The sequence below is a fragment of the Cupressus sempervirens genome, chromosome 10, assembly GCF_028749045.1.
Source record: "Cupressus sempervirens isolate cs-2001-9-10 chromosome 10, ASM2874904v1, whole genome shotgun sequence".
Classification (NCBI taxonomy): Eukaryota; Viridiplantae; Streptophyta; class Pinopsida; order Cupressales; family Cupressaceae; genus Cupressus; species Cupressus sempervirens.
Window position 1 is genome coordinate 541,501,505 of NC_143127.1, and position 21,637 is coordinate 541,523,141.

The 21,637-nt window shown below is 38.1% G+C and overlaps 1 protein-coding gene and 1 long non-coding RNA gene across 4 annotated transcripts in view; one reads left to right on the forward strand and one right to left on the reverse strand.

The window, feature by feature from the left end:
• Positions 1-2,351, reverse strand: part of LOC149535037 (uncharacterized) — a 75,208-nt gene extending 72,857 nt beyond the window's left edge. The window contains exon 1 of the long non-coding RNA XR_016357639.1: positions 2,228-2,351. This is a non-coding gene — a long non-coding RNA (uncharacterized LOC149535037). The remainder of the gene's footprint in view (positions 1-2,227) is intronic.
• LOC149535036 (putative serine/threonine-protein kinase At1g54610) overlaps positions 1-21,637 on the forward strand; it is a 147,118-nt gene that overhangs the window by 96,530 nt on the left and 28,951 nt on the right. The gene's annotated exons all lie outside the window — the stretch shown is intronic.

A 21,637-nucleotide genomic window follows, 5' to 3' on the forward strand; every position in this document is an offset into this window, starting at 1 on the left:
CTAGGTCAGCCAAAAAGTTTTTTGTTATATATTCTCTTTTAGTTTTGTTTTTCTCCTTTTTGTACTCAGGTCAAAAGTACCTAAAAACTGCAAATATCCCCAGTGTATGAGGGAGCTTCCCTTCTCAAAAGTAGAGGAAGGTTGCGATCTAATTGCAATCTTTCCTACTATTGGCACGGTTGTCGCTGCTCTTTGGGCAATCAGGGCCAAAATTAAAGGTGAATTTGCAGTGACAAACTGTTTACCAACAAAGTTATATTACAATGTAAAGTAATTTGTCATTACTAATATATAATGTAGGGTAGGTTAGGGTTATATGCTAGATCTGAAACATAAGTTATATTTACATATGGGCATGATTTCTTATACTTTTAGTTTATTTTATGTGTATAGTTTTAGGATGTTTGAGAATGTTTTCTGATATCTAAGAGCTATAATGCAAAAATTAGGGTTTGGAGAATCTCATAATTTCTTAGGCTTAGTCAAATTTCAATAATCAATAGGCTCATATCATCTTGCAATTATTCAAGGGTAGTTGTAACCATTCAAAAGTATCATCATCTATTGAAAAAAAGGTATCATCAAGCTTCTCCTTAGAAATAGGAGAACCTATTCCTATGCAAGAGATCTGCAAACAAATCCAAGCAAAAATAGTAAGTCAACTTCAAGAAAGTGGCAGTCATCTAAACATTTTTTTGGAGATTTTCATGCTTCTTCAAAGAAAATCTTGGAGAGAAATAAGGCGTGATTGTTCCAACTTGCTATTATGCCCAAAGAGAGTGCCTAGTCACTAAGAGATTAAGTGCTGTTCAGGAGGCTTTGCCCCCTCAACCCTCTTAACAAGCAGTGCCACTTTCAAACTCATTGATTGTTGCCACCTACTCCAGCTCCTAATTTTTCTTATGAATTTGATTTGTTAAAGGATTTACCAGATATTTCCCTTTTTTAAGAGAAGAAATATTATATATATATTTGATTGTAAGGCTCTTAAAGTTGTCACTGTCAATGAATATTTGTGAAGTGGGAATTGAAAACTGTGTTGCTTCTCTGAATTCATGAACATCTATTGAAGACATTTTTTTGGTGATAAATCCTTTTAGTCAAATATATGGGCTTATAAAGATATCCCTTTAAACACAAATGATCACTTGATATGTTTTCTAGTAGGTTCTCAATTAGTGAAACCCGGTCAAATCTTTCCAACCTTATTGAAACTCAACGTTTAAAAATATATATGAAAACCCAAAACCTTGATTAAAGCCCTAATGGATCTCATCTTGGGTCCACTACATCTAGATAGTGCAATCAGAATCATCCAACTCAATGGAGATAAATGGTTTATGAATAATTGTTGATAGACACCTATATGCCTTTTGCAATCAATGTGATGAAACTCTAAAATTTGGCAAATTTTAGAGTCCCAAATATCATGGTCTTATGAAGCACCTTATTTATTCTTGGAAAAAGATGGAGAGTCAAACTTCTGAGAGACTATAGACTGGGCCCTATGTTGAAATATTGATACTAATGTCAAAATTGAGTTTGAATGAGAGATTGATCCACTAAAGAATGCACTGAAGGATTATAATAAAGACGTGAAATTCCGAGAAGAGAAAACATCATCTGCAAGGAACATATTAATTATGTATATGAAAACATATTTAGGACCAGCTACATGAATAATAGAGGTGATTTCCCATGAAGTGATGGATACAGTGGTCATATAATTATATTAGCAATGATAAATATACATACTGTTATTAGTGGAAGACTATGTGATGATATGGAGAGAACAAATGTGATATAGACTATATAAGCATTAACTACACATAATCATGTTTGGACCACTATAGAATCAAAACTCAGACATTTTTCCTTTGTGAATCATGTTGACAGCTTGAGTTTGAAGATGACAGCCCTCTTACATGTAGCATCTGATGATATTTCAGTAAACCAAGTTTACTGCTATTGCACGATATATGTTGCTTCAATATTGGTGAAATGGAGACGTGCATGCAATAATAGTGTGCATTAATTAATGGAAGCCTAGGCAGTGTTATATATTAGCATTTTGCTTAAGAAACAGAGCCACGTTGAAGGGATCATCCGGCAATAGATGAAGTCTTATTCTGACGTTTGGACCATTTTTGTATCTTTTAAACTTTGCAGAAATACCCGATTACCTCTACAGAGATTTTGATATTGCCGTCTAGAATCCAACGCTCACCTTGTACTGCCCGCTCAGTCCAAACACATCAATGCCCACAACGAAATTGCATATGCCATAAACCGGATATGGAAGAGGGAGAGTTACAATTCCAGAGCCGTCAGTTATACACACCCGAAATATTTATTGTGGAATGTTAAATATCATGCCTGCGGAAGCAAAGAGTCTGAAGGAAGAGATGCTAGAATCGAAGGGAGAAAAGGTCAAGGTATGGCATCAACAAAATAGACATAAATGCTATTGATGGAATAGTCGAACAAAGTTTAAGGAAAAATGAGTGCAAAGAGATTGTATTCACCAATACGTATGTCATTGATACACTAGGAAGGATTCCCAGAAGTTATCGTGTGTGCCAGACAGATGGAACTGACTATATTACCTGTACAGCATCGTTGAAATGTTAAAATTTCAACTATAGAAATCCATATGCTCCAATATCCGTCAATGACATCACCTGATTAAACTTGGTCTCTCATTAAAGAAATTAAAGTAATAATTATTTTAAAAGCAAAAGGGTTTAAATGAAGAGCTGTGTTTGTAATTGAATTGAAAATATTATTTTTAAAGGGGAGGTACTCTTTCAAAGTCACTTCTCTTTAAATCTAAGATATAAATAAGGGACAAGTTATTTGTTGACAAAGACATTCAATATTAAAAAAAAAAAACATTGTAATATTCAAAGACATAGTGGAACATTTTATATTCTTTTAGGAGAAAGTATTTCATATTTTTTATTGTATGGAGGAATAAGGGGCTCATTATGACTTTGTAATATAAATTCTATTATTTTATTTTAATAATAAAATAAAATGTTCGCAGAGATTTAAACTGCAGGCGAATCGTCCATTGTGATTATTTTGTGGAATTCTGTATACAATTTAAATGTTAGATAAGTGGACATGTTCATCTAGCATTTAAATTCAATCATTGCAAATATTGTGAAATATTAAATCATTTCCGTATATGTGTCCAGTTTGTCTCCCTCCTTGAGGAGTTAAAATTCAATTTGGGCTGATTTAAGATTGTATATATATTTGACCTGTTGCATCTTGATTATTTAATTGTTGGCAGTATAAGTGCTTAAGAATTTTATGAAGTTGTCCGTAAAAATTCACCGAAGTTGACTCTATTGCCTGGATGAGCAGAGGCACTGGTCTTTTGTTATTGAAGTCAGAAAATCTGTAACTTCCTTCCTACAAGCATTAAATCAATTATTTATAAATGTTTTACAATCCATTCAATTCAAACACTCAACATCCAGTTTTCATTGAGTTCGAGGACTAAAGCTTAAATTCGCTTTAGAAAAACTTTGAACCAAGTGATTAGGTTTGAGGAGAAGGTCTACCTGCATAGGTTCAGTGGAGCTTGAAGTGTAGGGGAATCGAGAAGTATTCCCGTTTGTTGGCCAGAACTGATTGAGAAGTCCTATTGGAGAAGTGGCAGGTTCTTGGATTTCCAATCTGCATTATACGTGCAACCTAAATATTCAACTGCTAGTCTTCATATCACCACCCTTTGTATGTTTGGACTTCCATTTGTTTATTCGATCAACCATCTTTCGACATCCAATTGAGTAAACCTCAAAATATACCAAGGCTCTCCTTTAGTCACCATTTTAGGCATTCAAAAATGCAAACATACATAAAAATGAAATCCAGAGCAAGGCAAAGAAAACGTCTCTTGTGATCAAATATTTGGACATTGTTTACCCTACAGGGTAAACAGTTTATTAATGCATTCCAACAGTAGACCAGAACATGTAGCATAGAAGTATTCCTTTTATTATTCGCATGTATGCAAAAGATACTATAATATTCGAATACAATGATTACCACGATTCTCATTTTGATGATCCAAAGTGCTTTCTGGACGGTGTACATATATACCTTGCCAAAGGGGTGACTCAACTGTCACGTGCCTGTTTGGATACTATTCTACCAGTTGGCTACAATATACAACATCATCCCCCCCAAAAGAAAAGTCGTCTCCGGATGACAATTACAAAATATCCGACACAGATTAACAAAACGAAATACATTAACTGACTAACTATAAGATAGATCTGTTCCCGTCACATCCCATTCACATTCCTTCTGTGCCTGCACCAAACTGGTCTCAAAAACATGTTGCATCTGTACCCTCTACTAACACAATAGTGTCACCTTAGCTAGTTTGACCTTGATAGCCACTTGTGCCGCCTTCTCTGCTTCCAACTCCTAGGTACACTGAGCCAAGTGTCACTTTACTATCTCCAACTGGATGATCAGCTCCTGCCAAGCTCTCTATGCATCCCCAAGACAACCTTACGTCCAACACCTATTCCGAGTGCCTCAAAGCGTAGCATCCTTTTCAAAAGGCTTGCTCCAGTGCTCTCTCCACCTCTGACACACAGACACTCTATGCCTGCAACAGCTCTAGGTCTCATCAACTGGTCACACTTCCCACGACTGATAACTGCACTAACTGAGGGTCATGGGGGCATGGCCCCCAGCGGGGTCGAGGGGTAGCGCCCTTGCAGGGTCCTGGGGCAGAGCCCTAGGTGCACTCCCTATCGCGATATAGGGCGGGGTCGAGCCATCGCCAAGACCAAATTAGCACCCTCAAACCCACACAAAAGTCCATGGAACACACCATTTTTGTGATTTTCTTCCAATCCCACACTCTTTCTGTCAACCGCTTATGTTTTCTTCATTACCTGTTTATGTCCGTCCTTCTAGTACCATACGTTTTCCATTCTCAACTATTTTGATTTTTGTCATTTTCTTTTTTCCTTTTTTTTAAGAACCTCCTGCTTCTTGAAGAGTATGGCTCCTTCCTCTTGAATGCTCTGGTACGGCCTCAAAAGGGTAACTTTATTACTGTACCTTAGTCAGTGTGACTTCTTTGATCCCTTTCATTATATCCCAATTTAACTCCGTACAATATTGTTTTGAAATCCATCTCCTGCCTTGGCATTAGTACAGATTTTTACGAGCCTTTCTCAAAGTTATGTGAAAGGCTTTTGCATATGTTCTAGTCATACGGCATTTCTTAAGAGCTGTACGGTGTGTCTTGCCTTCTATTTGACCATTATGAACTTCTCTACTTCGCACGCAATTTATTCTCCTTAATATCATACGGAAGCAAGATCGTATGGTTATTTTATGCACTGTCGGCCGTACGGACAATTGCATGTTTGCCTTTTCTGAGCCGTATGGAGCGATTGGTTGTATGGTCTTCTTGCTTTGATTTAAGCAACTGCTCACCGTATGGTCCTTGCTCTCTGGATCTCCTTTTCATCGTACGTCCTTGCTATCTAGATCTCCTTTTCACCATACATCCTTGCTTTCTGGATTTCCTTTGCACCATACGGTCCTTGCACTCTGTTTTCTCTTTCCCTTTGTGCTTCGACTCTCCTTTATCACCATAAATTATACGGTCTTTGCACTTTTGCCTTTACTTCCTACCTCCATATGTAGTACAATACCTGCACATTTAGTGTTGGTTCTCTTTTCACAAGCCGTATGGTGGCTGTAATATATGTGCAGGGCTTCCATACGGAACTTACATGCTATTTGTCCAGTCGTACGAAGTTCTTAACCTGCTCCTCAATGCCGTACGTTAGTCCGTATGGTGCAATCTTTCCACTATTTGTGTTAATCACCACTGCACAGTGGTGACTAGTCCGTTTTAATTCAACAATCATGTTCCAAATTTATTGCTTCCTTACTCCTTTAACACTACGGTCTTTTATTACTTTATTACTTTGCACTCAAAAATTATGTTCAACTCTACATTTTATCTACCTTTACTTATCTTACATATATACAGTATTTACAATCATTCTTTTCTCAGTTGTTCATTGGCAAGGCAACATTTCACTCATGATATATTTTTAGCTTTGACCCGTTCACTACGTTTGGTAGTTCTTTCCCGTCTAGCGTCCATAACTTGGTTGCCCTGTTATCGCCAACTTCCTGTATCTTGTACGGTCCAACCCATTTAACTTTGAACTTTCTAGGTCTGATTTCGTTCCGTCCATTATACTTCAACACTAACTGGCCCGGTTGAAACTTATTTAATTTTAAATGCTTGTCATGTTGTGCCTTACGCCTATTCTGTGTAACCTTCGTGGCCCGTTGTGCAAGCAATTGTCGCTCATCAAGTTTATTTAAATTATACAATCTCTCCCTCAGACTTTCCATATCGCTCAGTTTGTTCTCGAAACTCGGTACCATGAATTTTGTTAGCTGCCACTCCTTGCTGTCAATCACTTTATTCTTGATTCTAGAACCTTCACTCTGTATTGCTGAAGTTTTTATTATACCCTTCCTCTTTGTTTCCTGTGCAAACCGTACGATGTGTTTTCCTTGCTGTCGGTACCTTTCTACTAAATCCATGTTGCAGCATAACATTTTCTTACTGTGCAGTCTGTTCACTGTGTACTGCATGGTGGAATCTTTCCTTTTGTTGGGTTCGTATGTTATGTTGTTTCCTTCAGCTTCAGCCGTAACCGCCTTTCCTTCTTCCGCTTCTCTGTATTCATTTAGACACTCCTTTTCCTCTCCTTTCTCACCTTGATTAACTCTTAACATATTACAGCTCGAAAAGAGCTCATAATCCTCCATCTACTAGTGAAATAGTCTATTCATTGAATCCAAATCATTGTCCTTCGATCCACCTTCCAACCATAGGACTCCTTCCTCATTTGGTTCCATTTGCTTCTTCCCTTCCTCCTCTCCTTCTGAATCGGACGATCCAGCTTCTTCTCCCACCATTTGTGTGTGTAAATCAATAATGAATCTTCATCCTCTGCTCTCCATTGATAGTGTATTCTTCTTTCAATCGTGTTTAACCTTTGCTTGTACAAACCATCCTCATTCCAGAATGGTGTCATATCCCCTTCTTTTTAGCGGTATGACTACAAAGTCGAGTAGGAACGACTATGTTCCAATAGTCACTGGTTGTGCCATCAGGATCCCAAGAGGCTTAACGCTATGTTGGTCTATAGTTAGCAATTGGAATGTGGGTGGCCACAATGTCGGCTGTCCCAACTTCTTCCAGGTATCCTCTTGTAGGACATTTACCCCTGAACCTCCATCCACAATTGTGTTTGAGAGGATCGTTCCCAGTATACCCATTTCTATGACCGCCAAATACCTTCCTGATGTGAGGGCTAGCAACATTGGGTCTACTGCACTTGTTCCGCTTTCCTTCTCCTTCCCGGGTTCTTTTGGTAGTTTAGCAGCCAGAGCCATGTTTGTGAGTGTCGTTCGTAGTTGGGGCATTGTGAGGATCAAATCATTTAATTTTACTGGCACTTCAGTTTGTAATATCTGCCTTATGATGTCCTGTTCCGCACAGTTCCTCATTGAGGTATCCGCAGTGTCCCCCTTCTCCATTTGTGATTTCTTTGACTGTATCCCTTTCTCAATTTTTGTCGGTGCTTCTTCCGTCGGGTTTGGGTACAACTTTGCCTGTTTATGTGTGATTGCCAAGACTTCCTCTTCGTTCGTTTCTGCTTCGATGTTGATCAAATTCACTCCTAATTTTGGGCACTTGGCATCTTCATGGTCTCCAGGACCACACCGCTTGCATAACAACTTTGGTGTGTTCGCTATTGTACAGTTTCGTGCAAAGTGGCCCCATAAGTTGCATGCTCAACATTGAACCATCGGTCGACCATTCGCATCATTTTGAATTCGACTGCAGCCTCTGTTATTATTGTTGTTGTTGGTGTTGTTGTGTTGTCCCCTTCTGTTATTTTTGTACGCACCCAAGGTGGCACTGTCATTGTTTGTGCTTCTGTTCCCTCTTGATGTGGAAGCTTCCTATGTCAGAAGCACTTGTTGATACCCTCTTGTTTTCATATTGAATGGACATTCCTTTGTGGAATGTTTCACAATTTGGCAAATGTCACAGAACTGATTCTTCGAACAAGATCCTTTAGTGTGACCTTCCGTCTTGCATTCTGTGCACCCTAGCTCATTTTCTTTAGTCTAGCTATTTCCTTTTTGCATATTCTTAAATTCTTTCATCATCCTAATCATATCCTTCTGGAGAGCATGAACCTTCTTACTGCCCTTTTCATCACCACTGCTATTTTCAAAAGAGGATTCATTCGAGTCGGATGATCTGATTTTCTTCTTCTTCTTTGTTTTTTGTTCACTTTCTGAGTCCATCGCTCGATTGTATGCTTTAGTGTACGATGATGGCGGTACAATCTTCTTTTTTCTTTTAAACTCCGGGCGTAGTCCCTCTATAAACCATCTCTTTTTCAGCCTATTTGTTGGCTTACTTTCCATCTTATTTACTAATTCTTTTAACTTTCTAGCATATACACAGACAATTTCATTTTTCCTTTTTGTGGTGTAGATTTTTGCTACTATCTCATTGTCGTCTCGTAGCAGTTGAAACTCTGTAATAAATTCCTTCTTTATGTTTTCCCATGTGGTTAGCTTTGTCGGATCGGTGTCAGAAAACCAATCGATTGCTACACCTCGTAAGATGGCTGGAAATTGCCTTGCCCATTTGTCTTGGTCGTTTTCTCCATTCACTGTCCAAATCATCTCAGAAGTTTTTCAGTGCTTGATTGGGTCAGCCATGCCATCCCCGTCGAACTTTGGTAACTTTTCCTTTGGACCGGCCATCGGTACCCTTTCTTTCTTTTGTTGTGCGTTGTTGTTTGCACTAACGTTGTTTTGTACTTCCACGTTGTTTTGTACTTTCATGCCACTCTGAACACCTGCGTTACGGACACCTACATTCTCAAGTAGCGTGAAGGCTTCCTCAAGAACTTGGTTGTTTTGACGAAATTGTATTTTCTCGTCAAGTGTATTAGGGACGAAGAGTTCACCCCACGCTCGAGTTCCTTCGACACTCCGAGCTGCGTTGGTCCTTTCCCTTCTGTCCTGATTCCCCTTTGGCGTATACCAGTTTGCCAATTCTTCCTTTGTTCCGTCAATCACCCTTTGTCTTTCTTGGGCTTCTTCTATCAACCTTTTCCTTAGTCGACTTGGTGACTGCACTCCGTTCGTTAGTGCTCCCGTGATATTGTGGTCACCTCCTCTACCACCACTACCGTACCCTTCAGCAAGTTGTTGGAGTCTGCGCCTCCGGTCGCTTTGCTATGTGCAGTTTAATACTTCCTGTGCCACCCTTATGCCGTCATCTTCTGGATTCTTATATCTATCTTTATTCAATGTGTTCGGCATTCATAGCACCCGGTCCTTATAGGCAACGACACCAAATGTTTACTGTATAGGGTAAACAGTTTATTAATGCATTCCAACAGTAGACCAAAACATGTAACACAAAAGTATTCTTTTTATTATTCGCATGTATGCAGAAGATACTACAATATTCGAATACAATGATTACCACGATTCTCATTCTGATGATCCAAAGTCCATTCCAGACGGTGTACATATACCTTCCCGAAGGGGTGACTCAACCATGACGGGCCCGTTCGGATACTATTCTACCCGTCGGCTACAATATAGAATTTACCGACAATAGACATTGGCGGTAAAATCCTTAAATCAATGTTTAAAAACTTAGTCAAGTCACAAAAATGCATAACTTCAAACTTTGTGTTGTGGGTTTCTTTCCCAACAAAAAGCTCCCCACTTCCTAATTAAAGTTGATGTATAGGACACCACATAACCATGACCCATAAGCAACAGGACCCAAGTGAACCAAATGCTTTCCCAAATATCAACAAACCTACACTTTTACCTATTAAAAGAAAAAATCTTTGGGAGGAGTAGTAAAATTATTTGTGAAGGCTTCAAGATGGATCAAATCTTGCTTGGAACGAATCAGATTTGAGTATGATGAAAAAGACAAGATGAAGGATCTCTTGGCTCCACCAAGTTGATCTTATGGTTGACATAGCACCTTTTTTACAGAAAAAATTCTATTATATTGAATGGATTAAATTTATAATAATAGCTGGAAATTCCTTATTTATTGCTACATACTAATTCAAGTTGTCCAGTCCCTATGGCTATGGGTATGGCTTTATGACAAATTTTTTTTGGGTCTTAGTATTGGGTGTGATTGTTGAACAATTGGAATACTAATTGGCAGTTGGGGGTGGGGGTGATTCACTATTCCCTAAAACTCACAACTTCATTATTTTGCAAATCCATAATAGCTTAACTTGCATGCATTAGAATGAAATATGCAACCAATAAAGAAAATGAAAGAGAAATGCACTGTCACCATTTTTAGCAGGTTCCTGTAGTTGTCTTGGTCAGTTCACCAGTGCGATCCTCATGAACTATAATGTCCCCACTTTAGCAGTCGACCAAGTATGTGTGTGTTAGCTAGTTCTACATGGTTCCAAGGGCTAACAAAGGGTTTAAAGGGATCTTAGAGTGTTTTGGCTTAGTCATCTCTAGTTTAGGCTAAAACGAAGTTGATTTACTTAGTCTCAAGTAGGCATACTATTTTTAGTAAGTCAATAGGACACAAGGGAGGCTAGTGTTGGTGATTGGATTTGATACTTCTTAGCAAAAGCTTTCTAACGAGCCATCACTCGTGTTGTTCAGAGTCCGATAGCTAATATATTTTTATGCTTGAAGTATTATTAAGGTAACATTTAATTTAGTTGTAAAATATTGAAGTGTTACTTCAATATTAAATTTTATGGGAATGTGTGCAAACCAAAGGGGTGTCTAAGGGAGACATAAGTGATTATTATAATTTGTTTTATATTGCACATTTTTTATCCCACATTGCTCATGTGAGTTGAATCGACCCTTGGATAAAGAATAAAAGGGAGTGTTAGTAGCTTCATTTGGCAGGTTGAATATGAGAAGAAAATTGATGTGTGAGTTGCAGATCCATTCTTGGCATTAGAGGATGTCTATCCTCTCCTGTGACATTCTAGATGTCATTCCCTTGGGGTTTGGCCTTTGGAATTCATTGTTATCAGCTTCATTAACAAGCAGATTGGGCTCATTTCCAGCTACAGGTGGATTGGACATACCATTCCTGCTTCTTGTTTGATACTTATGCCATTCTGAAGGGATGATTTTATGAGGATCTTAGACTGATTGAAGATAGATTTTACTGTAGCAGCACTGTAACGCAACACTATTCATGTTACTGTAGTTGCAAGATGGGAAGTCACTACTGGAACATTATGTTACAATGCTGGAGTAATTAGTGAGTTGAAAAGTCTACTATGTATTTGATTTTATTAGTTGAAAAATAATATTATTTCAGCAGTAGTTCAATCTTCAGTTTGCATATTATTATAAATTCCTTTTTGTTCATTTTATGTGATTTCAAATCTATGCAAAGACATAAAACAAACAAACATCTTACTTCCGGAGCCCTAAAGGGGGTTAAACATTTAACTGAGAAATAAATAGTTGGATGCAAATTATTTGACTAAATTCCTATCAACATTTGGTTTAGTTTTTGGGCATTTCTAGGGTGCTGATTACAATGGTATCAGAGTTTAAAGTCTTGCATCCTGTGGAGGCCTTACAAGGAATTAGGAATTGTTGGATAGAGGGAAAAGTATTTGACGAAATGTCAAGACACTAAAGTCAGAAATAAAACATGTTTAGAATATATGTTTGAGCATGCGATAGAGGCCATTAACTTCTGCCATACTAGAGCAAGACAACAAAGATTCAAACTCACAGAGTGAGCAGTTTAGTTCATCCATGCAGGTGAACAAAGAATCCAGTTATACAGACACAGAGGAGATATTCTTTGAACAAGACGACAGTATGGGTGATTGAGATGACAAGAATATAGGACTAGGCGGAGGTAGGAATGTTGTTCCAGATTAGGAGGTAATGTTTAGACGGTTACTGGATACGTTAGAGCAGGGGCAGCGTATGCAACATGAGCAAAATAGGTGAATGGATATGATGTTGTAGCTTATGGTTAGACAGATGGGCATCGGTATTAATCCAGGTAATGCAAATAATGGAAATGGGGGCAATGATAATAATGGAGGCCGAGGCAACAATAATGGTCCTAGGGATAACATTAATGGTAATAATAATGGACATGACAACAATGGGAATGAGGCTGATAACTTTAGAGACATTGCATGCCTAGCTTGAACAGTGAGCCTGAGACCTCTTCTACCCACCTTCCCACCCAGAGATCCGGTTCAACTAGTAAACGAACCACAGATTACCGAGTTATAGGATGTCAGGATCAGTTCAAGAGGGACTAGGAGGCTAGTGGACCGAAGTTTCAGGTGGATATTTCCCTAAGAGATTATATGGACTTGAGGATGAGACACATGCCTAGAGTAGGAGGGAAAAATCAAAACTTTGAGCCGAGGAAGAAAGTTGGAAAACTTTCTTTACCTTATTATGATGCCTTAGGGAAGATGACTGCACGAGCTTGGGTGCAAAAGGTAGATACATGCTTCCAACTGAATCCGATGCTTGAGGAGGAGGCTATCAAGTATGCGGCTATTCATTTGGATGGTCTAGAGCATGAGTGATGGCACCATGGCATGGTAACCTTGGGGCATAATCAGATCGCATCTCATGAGGAGTTCACTAAGAGGCTCATAAAGAGATTTGATACCAAAGATCTTGAGTTACAGTTTAAAGAGTTGGCACAACTCAAGCAGTGGGGATTACTTGAGACATAAATCGGTGAATTTCAGAGGGTAGCTATGTTGGTTACAAATATTTTAGAGAGGATATTAGTAGTGCTATTTATGGATGGACTCTCAGATCCCTTGAGGGGTTGGGTCAAGTGGCATGACTTGGCTACATTATAGGAGGCAACTAAGAAGACTCGTGACTTGACACCTTCTTTTAAGAGCAGATTTCAGCCTGGGATTCACATACAAAGAAGGATAAGGATAAGGACAAAAAACCTTTTTACCAGGATGCATAGCCAAAAGGGTATAATAGGAAGTTGGATAATGACACCCTGAATGAGTTGAGGAGGAAGAAGCTGTGTTTTCATTGTAAAGAGCCTTGGGACTTATCTCATAAGTGCCCTCTCAAAGCTAAGGCAAATTAAATGGAGTATTTTTCAGCGGAGGAGTCATAGTCAGAGGGGGAGGATCAGCACTCTGATTCGGATGAAAGTAGCACTCCAGAGTAGAACATCATTCCTAAGGATGATAGGTCATTGGCACGATTAATAGGGGCTCAAAAGGCGATTACATTTAGGGTCAGGGGTACTATCTAGGGGTAGAAAGTGATCTCTCCCATTGACATTGGGGCTACACATAACTTCATAGATGCACAGTTAGTAGCTATGAGAGGTTTATAGACTGAGGCACATGCTAGGTTTAGAGTCATGGTAGCTAATGATGACAAATTATTATGCACTCAGAAGATATCTAATCTTCACATCAAGTTTGGAGATGGCTATGAGTTAGAGGATGAGTTCTATGTAGTAGACATGGGAGACTATGATGTTATCCTCAGCATGACATGGATGGCCTTGCTAGTTGAGTTCACACTCAACCTAGGGAGATGAGATTCCAGCATGAGGGTAGAACTATTGTACTCAGAAGACAATTCGGATGGGAGTTGCAGAGTAGTCTTCTTGAGGAGAATGCAAAGACTTTTTCAGCATAATGACATAGAATGGGCAACAAAATGTTTTATTATGCCAGCTCCACAGGAGCCACAAGTAAATAGTCATACACCAAATATCCTGGAAATACTTGATAGGCATGCCAAAGTATTTGGCGATATTCCACATAGGGTTCCTCCTGACAGGGGAATAAAACATGTTATTGAGCTCGAGGAGGGAGCCAAACCGGTCATGGTTACCCTCTATTGTCATCCTAAGAAACACAAAGATGAGATAGAGAAGGCAATTAAGGAGCTATTGGAGATGGGGCACATTAGGTCTAGCAAAAGCCCTTTTGCTTCAACAGTAGTTCTACTGAAGAAGAAGGATGGGACAATGCGCATGTGCATCGATTACAGGGCACTGAATAAGAAGACAATTAAAAATAGGTATCCCATTCCTAGGATTGATGAGCTGATTGATGAGTTGTATGGTGCACGCTTCTTCACCACACCAAAATTGATTTACGATCCGGATACCACCAGACTAGGATGAGAGCAGAGGACATCAAGAAGACAACCTTCTGATGTCACTATGGCCATTTCGAGTTTATGGTTATGCCATTTGGACTAACCAATGCACCTGCCACATTTCAGAGTTGTATGAGCCAAGTTTCAGGAGGCAACTGAGGAGATTCGTCTTGATCTTCTTTGATGACATCTTAGTTAGTAAGACTTGGGAGGAGCACTTGCAGTTGGAGGTGTTATCTATTTTGGATAGTCATTTTATGCCAAGGAATCAAAATGCGAGTTTGGCATGACCGAGCTATTTTACCTTAGGCATATCATTAGTGTTGATGGTGTTCGGGTTGATTCTGAAAAGAGTAGAGGTATTGTGGATTGGCCTACTCCGACAAACCTCACATAGCTTAAGGGGTTCTTTGGTTTATGTGGTTTTTACAGGAGGTTCGTTAGGGGATTCTCGCAGATTGCCGCACCTTTGACAAATCTCATCAAAAAAGGAGCCTTTACATGGACAGAGGCAGCGCAAAGATGTTTTGACTACTTCAAATAGTTGATGTCATCTTGTTCGGTTCTAGCTCTACTGATTTCATGAAGCCATTTGTGCTTCAATGTGATGCTTCAGGAGATGGGATAGGAGCAGTATTGATACAAGAGAGACACCCCATTGCATTTGATAGTAGGAAGCTCCAGGGAGTTATTCTGTCTACGACAGGGAAATGTTCGCCATAATGCATGCATTGGCCAAATTCCGATCATATTTGGTAGGTGGGCATTTTGTGATCAAAACTAATCACAATAGTATTAAATACTTCATGAGCCAGCGTGATCTTAATGACCGGCATTAGAAATGGGTTAACAAATTGTGGGCTTATGAATTTGATATAGAGTTTTTCAAAGGTAAGAAAAATGTGGTGGTTGATGCTTTATCTTGGAGACCTCACTTATGTGATTTGGTAGAGGTTTCAGGAGATTGGAGAGAATGAATTGTAGTGGAGTATGCAGGAGATGATTGGGCTTGTGGGATAGTTGCCGGCATCATTCAGGATGATAGGTATGTGGTGTTAGATGGGTTGATCAGATTTTAGGACAGGGTTTATTTGATCCCTACATCATAGTTTAGAGAGGAGATTCTGAGGGCTTTTCATAATGCACCTATAGTTGGGCATCCAGGGGTCTTCAAGACCTATAGGCAAATCCAAGAGTGATTCTTATGGAGTGGGCTCAAGGATGATGTTCAGAGGTATATCAAGGAGTGTGCAGTTTGTCAGCAGAATAAGGGAGAGCACACATTTCCCATAGGTTTACTACAACCCTTGTCCATTTCGGACAAGAAATGGGAAAGTATTTCTATGGACTTCATCACTAGTTTACCACGAGTGCAGGGAAGAGATTGTATTTATGTGGTGGTAGATAGATTGACAAAGTTTGCTCACTTCTTTGTTATTCCTTATACTAATACAACAGTTCAGGTGGCAGATTTGTTCTTCAGAGAGGTTTTCAGGTTGCATGGGATACTGAGATTTATTGTTAGTGACAGGGATAGCAAGTTCATGAGCGCCTTTTGACAGGAGTTGTTCAGGCTGTGCGGTATTGATCTTACACCTAGTACAAGTTACCACCCTTAGACAGATGGCCAGACAAAGATAATAAATAAATGGGTGGAAGACTATTTGCGAAACTATGTGATTGCGCAGCAGAGAGTGTGGGTCAAGTGGTTATACATGGGGGAGCATTGCTACAATACCACATGTCACATGACCATAAAGATGACTCCATTTATGGCATTGTATAGGTATGATGCACCCAGCTTCATGGATTTAGTTTTTGGGAACAACTGAGTGCCCAAAGCCAAATACCTATTGCAGGATAGTCAGGATATCCTAAGAGTGCTCAAGGAGAACATACAACAGGCACAAAATCAGCAAAAGTTGTATGCTGATTAGCATAGGGTAGAGCGCTGTTTCGTGGTAGGGGATATGGTGTATTCGAGGCTACAACCATATAGGTAGTCATCGCTCAAGAGTGGAGCAGAGAAGCTGGAGGCTAGATTTTACGGTCCCTACAGGGTGATTCGTAGAGTGGGTCAAGTCGCCTATGAGCTTGAGCTTCTAGAGGGTAGTCGGGTGCACAATGTATTTCATGTGTCGAGGCTTAAGAAAGCTATTGGTTAGAGTGTAGTTCCTTCTACAGATTTACTCCCTTTGGATGAGGGGAAGCTCGTGTTACTTGAGGCTATTTTGGACAACTGAGATAGGAAACTCAAAACCAGGATAGTGAAGGAGTATTTGGTCAGATGGAAAGACCTACCAGAGGAAGATGCTACATGGGAAAGTGAGCAGGTTATTCAACAGGCTGGATTGAGATTGCTTGAGGACAAGCAATTTCAAGGGGGGTGGACTGTAATGCCCCCACTTTAGCAGTCGACTTAGTGTGTGTGCGTTAGCCTAGTTCTACATGGTCCCGAGGGCTAATGAAGGGTTTAAAGGGATCTTAGAGTGTTTTGGCCTAGTCATCTCCAGTTTGGGCCAAAACAGAGTTGCTTTACTCAATCTCAGGCATACTTACTATTTTTATTAAGTCAATAGGACATAGGGGAGGCTACTTTTGGTGTTTGGATTTGATACTCCTTGGCGAGAGCTTTCTGACGAGCTACCACTCGTATTGTTTAGAGTCCGATAGGTAATATACTTTTATGCCTGAAGTATTATTAAAGTAACATTTAATTTAGTTGTAAAATATTAAAGTGTTACTTTAATATTAAATTTTATGGGAATGTGTGCAAATCAAAGGGGGCACCTAAGGGAGACATAAGTGATTATTTTAATATGTTTTATATTGCACATCTTTTATCCCACATTGCTCATGTGAGTTGAATCGGCCCTTGGAGAATGAATAAAAGGGTGCGTTAGCAGCTTCATTCGGCAGGTTGAATATGAGAAGAAAATTGATGCGTGAGTTGCAGATCCATTCTTGGCATTAGAGGATGTCTATCCTCTCTTGTGACATTCTAGACGTCATTCCCTTGGGGTTTGGCTTTTGGAATTCATTGCTATCAACTTCATTAACAGGTAGATTGGGCGCATTTCCAACTATAGGCAGATTACGTGTTTGCTCATATAATTCCTGCTTCTTGTTCGATACTTATACCATTTTGAAGGGATGATTTTATGAGGATCTTGGACTAATTAAAGACATATTTTACCATAGTAGCACTGTAGTGCAACACTATTTATGTTATTGTAGCGGCAAGATGGGAAGTCATTACTAGAATATTATGTTATAATGCTGGAGTAATTAGTGAGTTGAAAAGTTTGCTATGTATTTGATTTTATTAGTTGAAAAATAATATTATTTCAGTAGTAGTTCAATCTTCAGTTTTCATATTATTATAAATTCCTTCTTGTTCATGTTATGTGATTTCAAATCTATGCAAAGACATAAAAACAAACAAACATTTTACTTCTAGAGCCATAAAGGGGTTTTAAACATTTAATGGAGAAATAAAAAGTTCGATGCAAATTAATTCGACCAAATTCCTATTAGGAGTTGGTTTAGTTTTTGGGCATTTTTAGGGTGCTCATTACATGATAGTGGGATTTGAGTGTCTCAATTGTGGGGTTATATGCTTTCCAATAGCCTATAGTGTGTTTTGGCTCCGTTTGAGGGGCTTACTATTTATAGTAAGTCAAGCTGTTGGTTTTGATGAGCTCAGTTGAGTTAGAGGAGTTGAGTGATGCTCTCAGTTTTTATTTCGGGCTTCTAATTTATACTCCAAGAATCTTGGAAGGAGTGTTTATTTATAGTATGTCACCTCGTCAGGTTCATTCATTGTCTATCTTCATCAAGATCACTCTGGTGTTGTTAGATTTCGATTCTAATGCTTCTTCAGTTGATTTTTGCAAGATGGGTGAATTATTATTATTCATCTAAATATGCCGAGGCTGCTATTTTTGTTGGTGTTGTATGTTGGTCACCTTAGTATCAGAAAAGTTTTAAATCGTGAGCACAAGAAACAATGGCCTTGTGTGTCAGAATATCATGTTATAGTAGAAAATGTCATTTTTGGAGCCAAAAGCAATTAATAAATTATATTATAATGACACTCTATTATATTTTAATGTTTTGTGGAGGAAGCTTCTTAAGTGAAGTTCTTTTGGGAAGCTTGTGCCGTTTGGAGATTAAAAATATGAGGCCATTTGATGGGAAAGGCATCCGATTAATTATTTGCTTTTGTTGTGTGTGAAGAAATTCTGAATGGTTTTTTCTTTTTCCTTTCTGAGGTACAAGGGTTTGGTGATCTTGCCTGGGGACTGATTCTCCTTGATTTATCTGTGCAATTGCAGCTGAGGTATTGCAATTGTTACTTCTCTACTGTGGCATATTGTTTATGAGAAGGTGGTGTTCATGTGGTTGGAATTCTGAAGTTGATAGGGTTTGAATCTATTTGTGCTGCGAGTGGTTTGGAAATTCAATTACAAATTGAGAAGTCTTTCATTGGTGGTTGTGTATGCTGGAGGAATTAATTTGGCAGCCTCTTGAATGCTGGGACAACAATCTACAGCAGAGTTTTGTGTCATTTACAACACTGCTGTTAGAGCAAGTTCAGGCCTGCGAAAGGTTGCAAATGGACCTGCATGTGGTGATGCCATCTGCAAATCAGTTTAATTCAAGAAATATCAGGAATTTGTAAAGAAATGAGGTTGCAGAAAATTGACTTTTAATTTCATTGTTATATCAGAATCGGGTATATTGATGAATAATTTGCATCACTGTATTCGATTCCCTGTGGAATCAGTGTTGTAATTTTCTGATTATCAAGTGCTAGTTTTGGTGAACATTGATTGCAATCAGACTTGGAAATTTAGGAAGTTTTGGATTACATCTAATTGTTTCAGTTCCTTCTTATTGTGTAATTCTGAGGCTCCATAAATTGTTAGTTGACTCAGTTTTAAGTTTATTGCATTTATTTGTTTTTGAAAACTCAATGAGCAGAGTTTCAATAATAAATTTGATGGTAAATGATATCAGTTACGAGATTGCTTGCCAAGTATTTGACGAAATGTCAAACAACTAAATAGCAAAGTATTTGGTGTTTGTCAAGGTTATAACCAACTGGGGTTACATGAAACGACACCACTAGGAGACTCTAGATTTTCATGTGGAAACCTCTTAGGGGAAACCATGGAGAGGGTTAACTTTCAATATATTATAACTAGTTATAGTATACTAAAAAAGATGCTCACTGCGCAAACTGCCAAAGGGCTTACTGCTTTATAAGGCTCAATCTGCAAAAAACCTCATTGCCAGAGGGCCTACTGCACAATAAAGTTGAAGTATGCAAAAGTTTGAATAGTTACAATTGCATCTCACATATGCATGAATTTAGCTCCATGAAAGCTCAGTAGACAGACTCTGCACACTTCATCATCAAATTCTGATTGATAACTCTGTACTTACGATTTGTTCTCAGTCACAGTATCTAACTTTTTATCTATGTTGATCTCTTCCACTTCTTACCAAAAGGATATAACATATGTATATGCCAATCCAAACATACTTAAGGTCGGCTCCACATGCTTCATTCAAAAATTGAGTCGGCTTCCCAAAACACTTCACACGTTTCATTGAGATAAGTCAGCAAAGGTATATTGAAAAATGATGCAAACCAAAAACCACAAGCTACAATAAATCCTTAATCTTACCTCAAAACTGCAGGGAAAATAACAACCTTCTAACAAATTACAGACATCCTGAAGAATATACTCTGTACTGTACTGAAGGAAACTGCCAGACAGAACTTTCAAACCTTATAAATTTTATACTGTAAAATCACATCCTGTGAGAACTTGAATTTAAGTACTATTATCATCCAATAGCATACTGACAAAGCCACAAAGCAATGCCAGTAACAGCAAAGAAACACAGATGAAAAGAAGAGGCACATAAACATAGACTTGCTGGAATAGATACAACATAATTACAACTCTGTACATATCCAAGAACATCGTGTTAAGTATATTAGCTTTGTGAAAAATTGAAATTACATCATTTTGTTACTAAATCAAATTATGTATTGTTATAAGCATAATTATTGTTCTATATATATATATACACAATATTATATTACAAATAAAAGAACATTGATAATTATTGTTTTAAACCTTTTTTATTGACATAATGTGATCGACATTTCCCTTTGCCATCTAAGTCAGCACTGAACGCGGGTATTACCTCTTGACTTAATTAATGTCTAAACGACTGCTTTACTAACTGACAAGGCAGTCGGTTTGATCCCACCGATGGGACATGTCTTTTGACATGGCCCATGCGGTAATACTTATACACACTACTTAGACCGAGACCAATAACAACGGCAGTCATCGGTCTTCCTCATAACATATCATATTATATTCTTTTCAATGCAAATTTAATTATTATAATATCCAACATTATATTATATTAATTAATTGATAATTTCAATTATTAATATTAAAGTATTATATAATATTTGAAGAACCACTTCAATACTTGAAGTCTTGCAAACTATTAATTTTAGAAATTGAGATTTACACCAAATAGAAGATCTATTTAACTTTACATGGTATCAGAGCCAAATTGGTAGAGAAATCTCAAATATCAGTTTAGTTAAAAAAGGGAAGACATCATGACAAACAATGTCAGAGTGAAAGATGGACTTGAAGGTGCATCAAACTATTTTTCTTGGAAAATTCATATCATTATGATCCTTGAAGAGCTGGAATTAGAAACCTTCATTGAAGAAGATACTCCAATGCCTCAAAATGAATTAGAATGACTTACTTGGAAAAGGCAAAATAATAAAGCAAGGAAAATTATTATTGATCAAGTAAAAGATCACATTCTTCCTTCAGTATCAAATATCAAAAATGCATTTGAAGTATTTAAGACCATAAAAAATACATTTGAAATAAGTAATTCAAGTAGACTGATCACCTTAAAAACTCAACTACTAAATACTAAAATGGATAAAGGAGATTCTATCAATCTTATTTCGAGAAAAATACTGAAACAAAGAAACAATTGTCATCTATTGGGAACAAAATTGAAGATCAAGAGCTTTCATTATTAGTTCTCAGAGGACTTCCAACATCCTGGGATACCTTTATTCAAGTGGTAAGTAGACCTTCAATTCCTACTTTTGATCAGCCAAAAAAAGAATCCATATCAGAAGAGTCAAGGTTAATCTCCAAAGGAATCACATCAAATCAAGAAAGAGAAAATCAAGCTCTTCACACTGTCTCAAATAAACGAAAGAGAAAATTCAATAATAAGAAAAAGAATTTTAGAAATAGTGATTACTCCAAAGTAAAGTGTTACAAGTGTGAGAAGATGGGACACACCTTCAGAA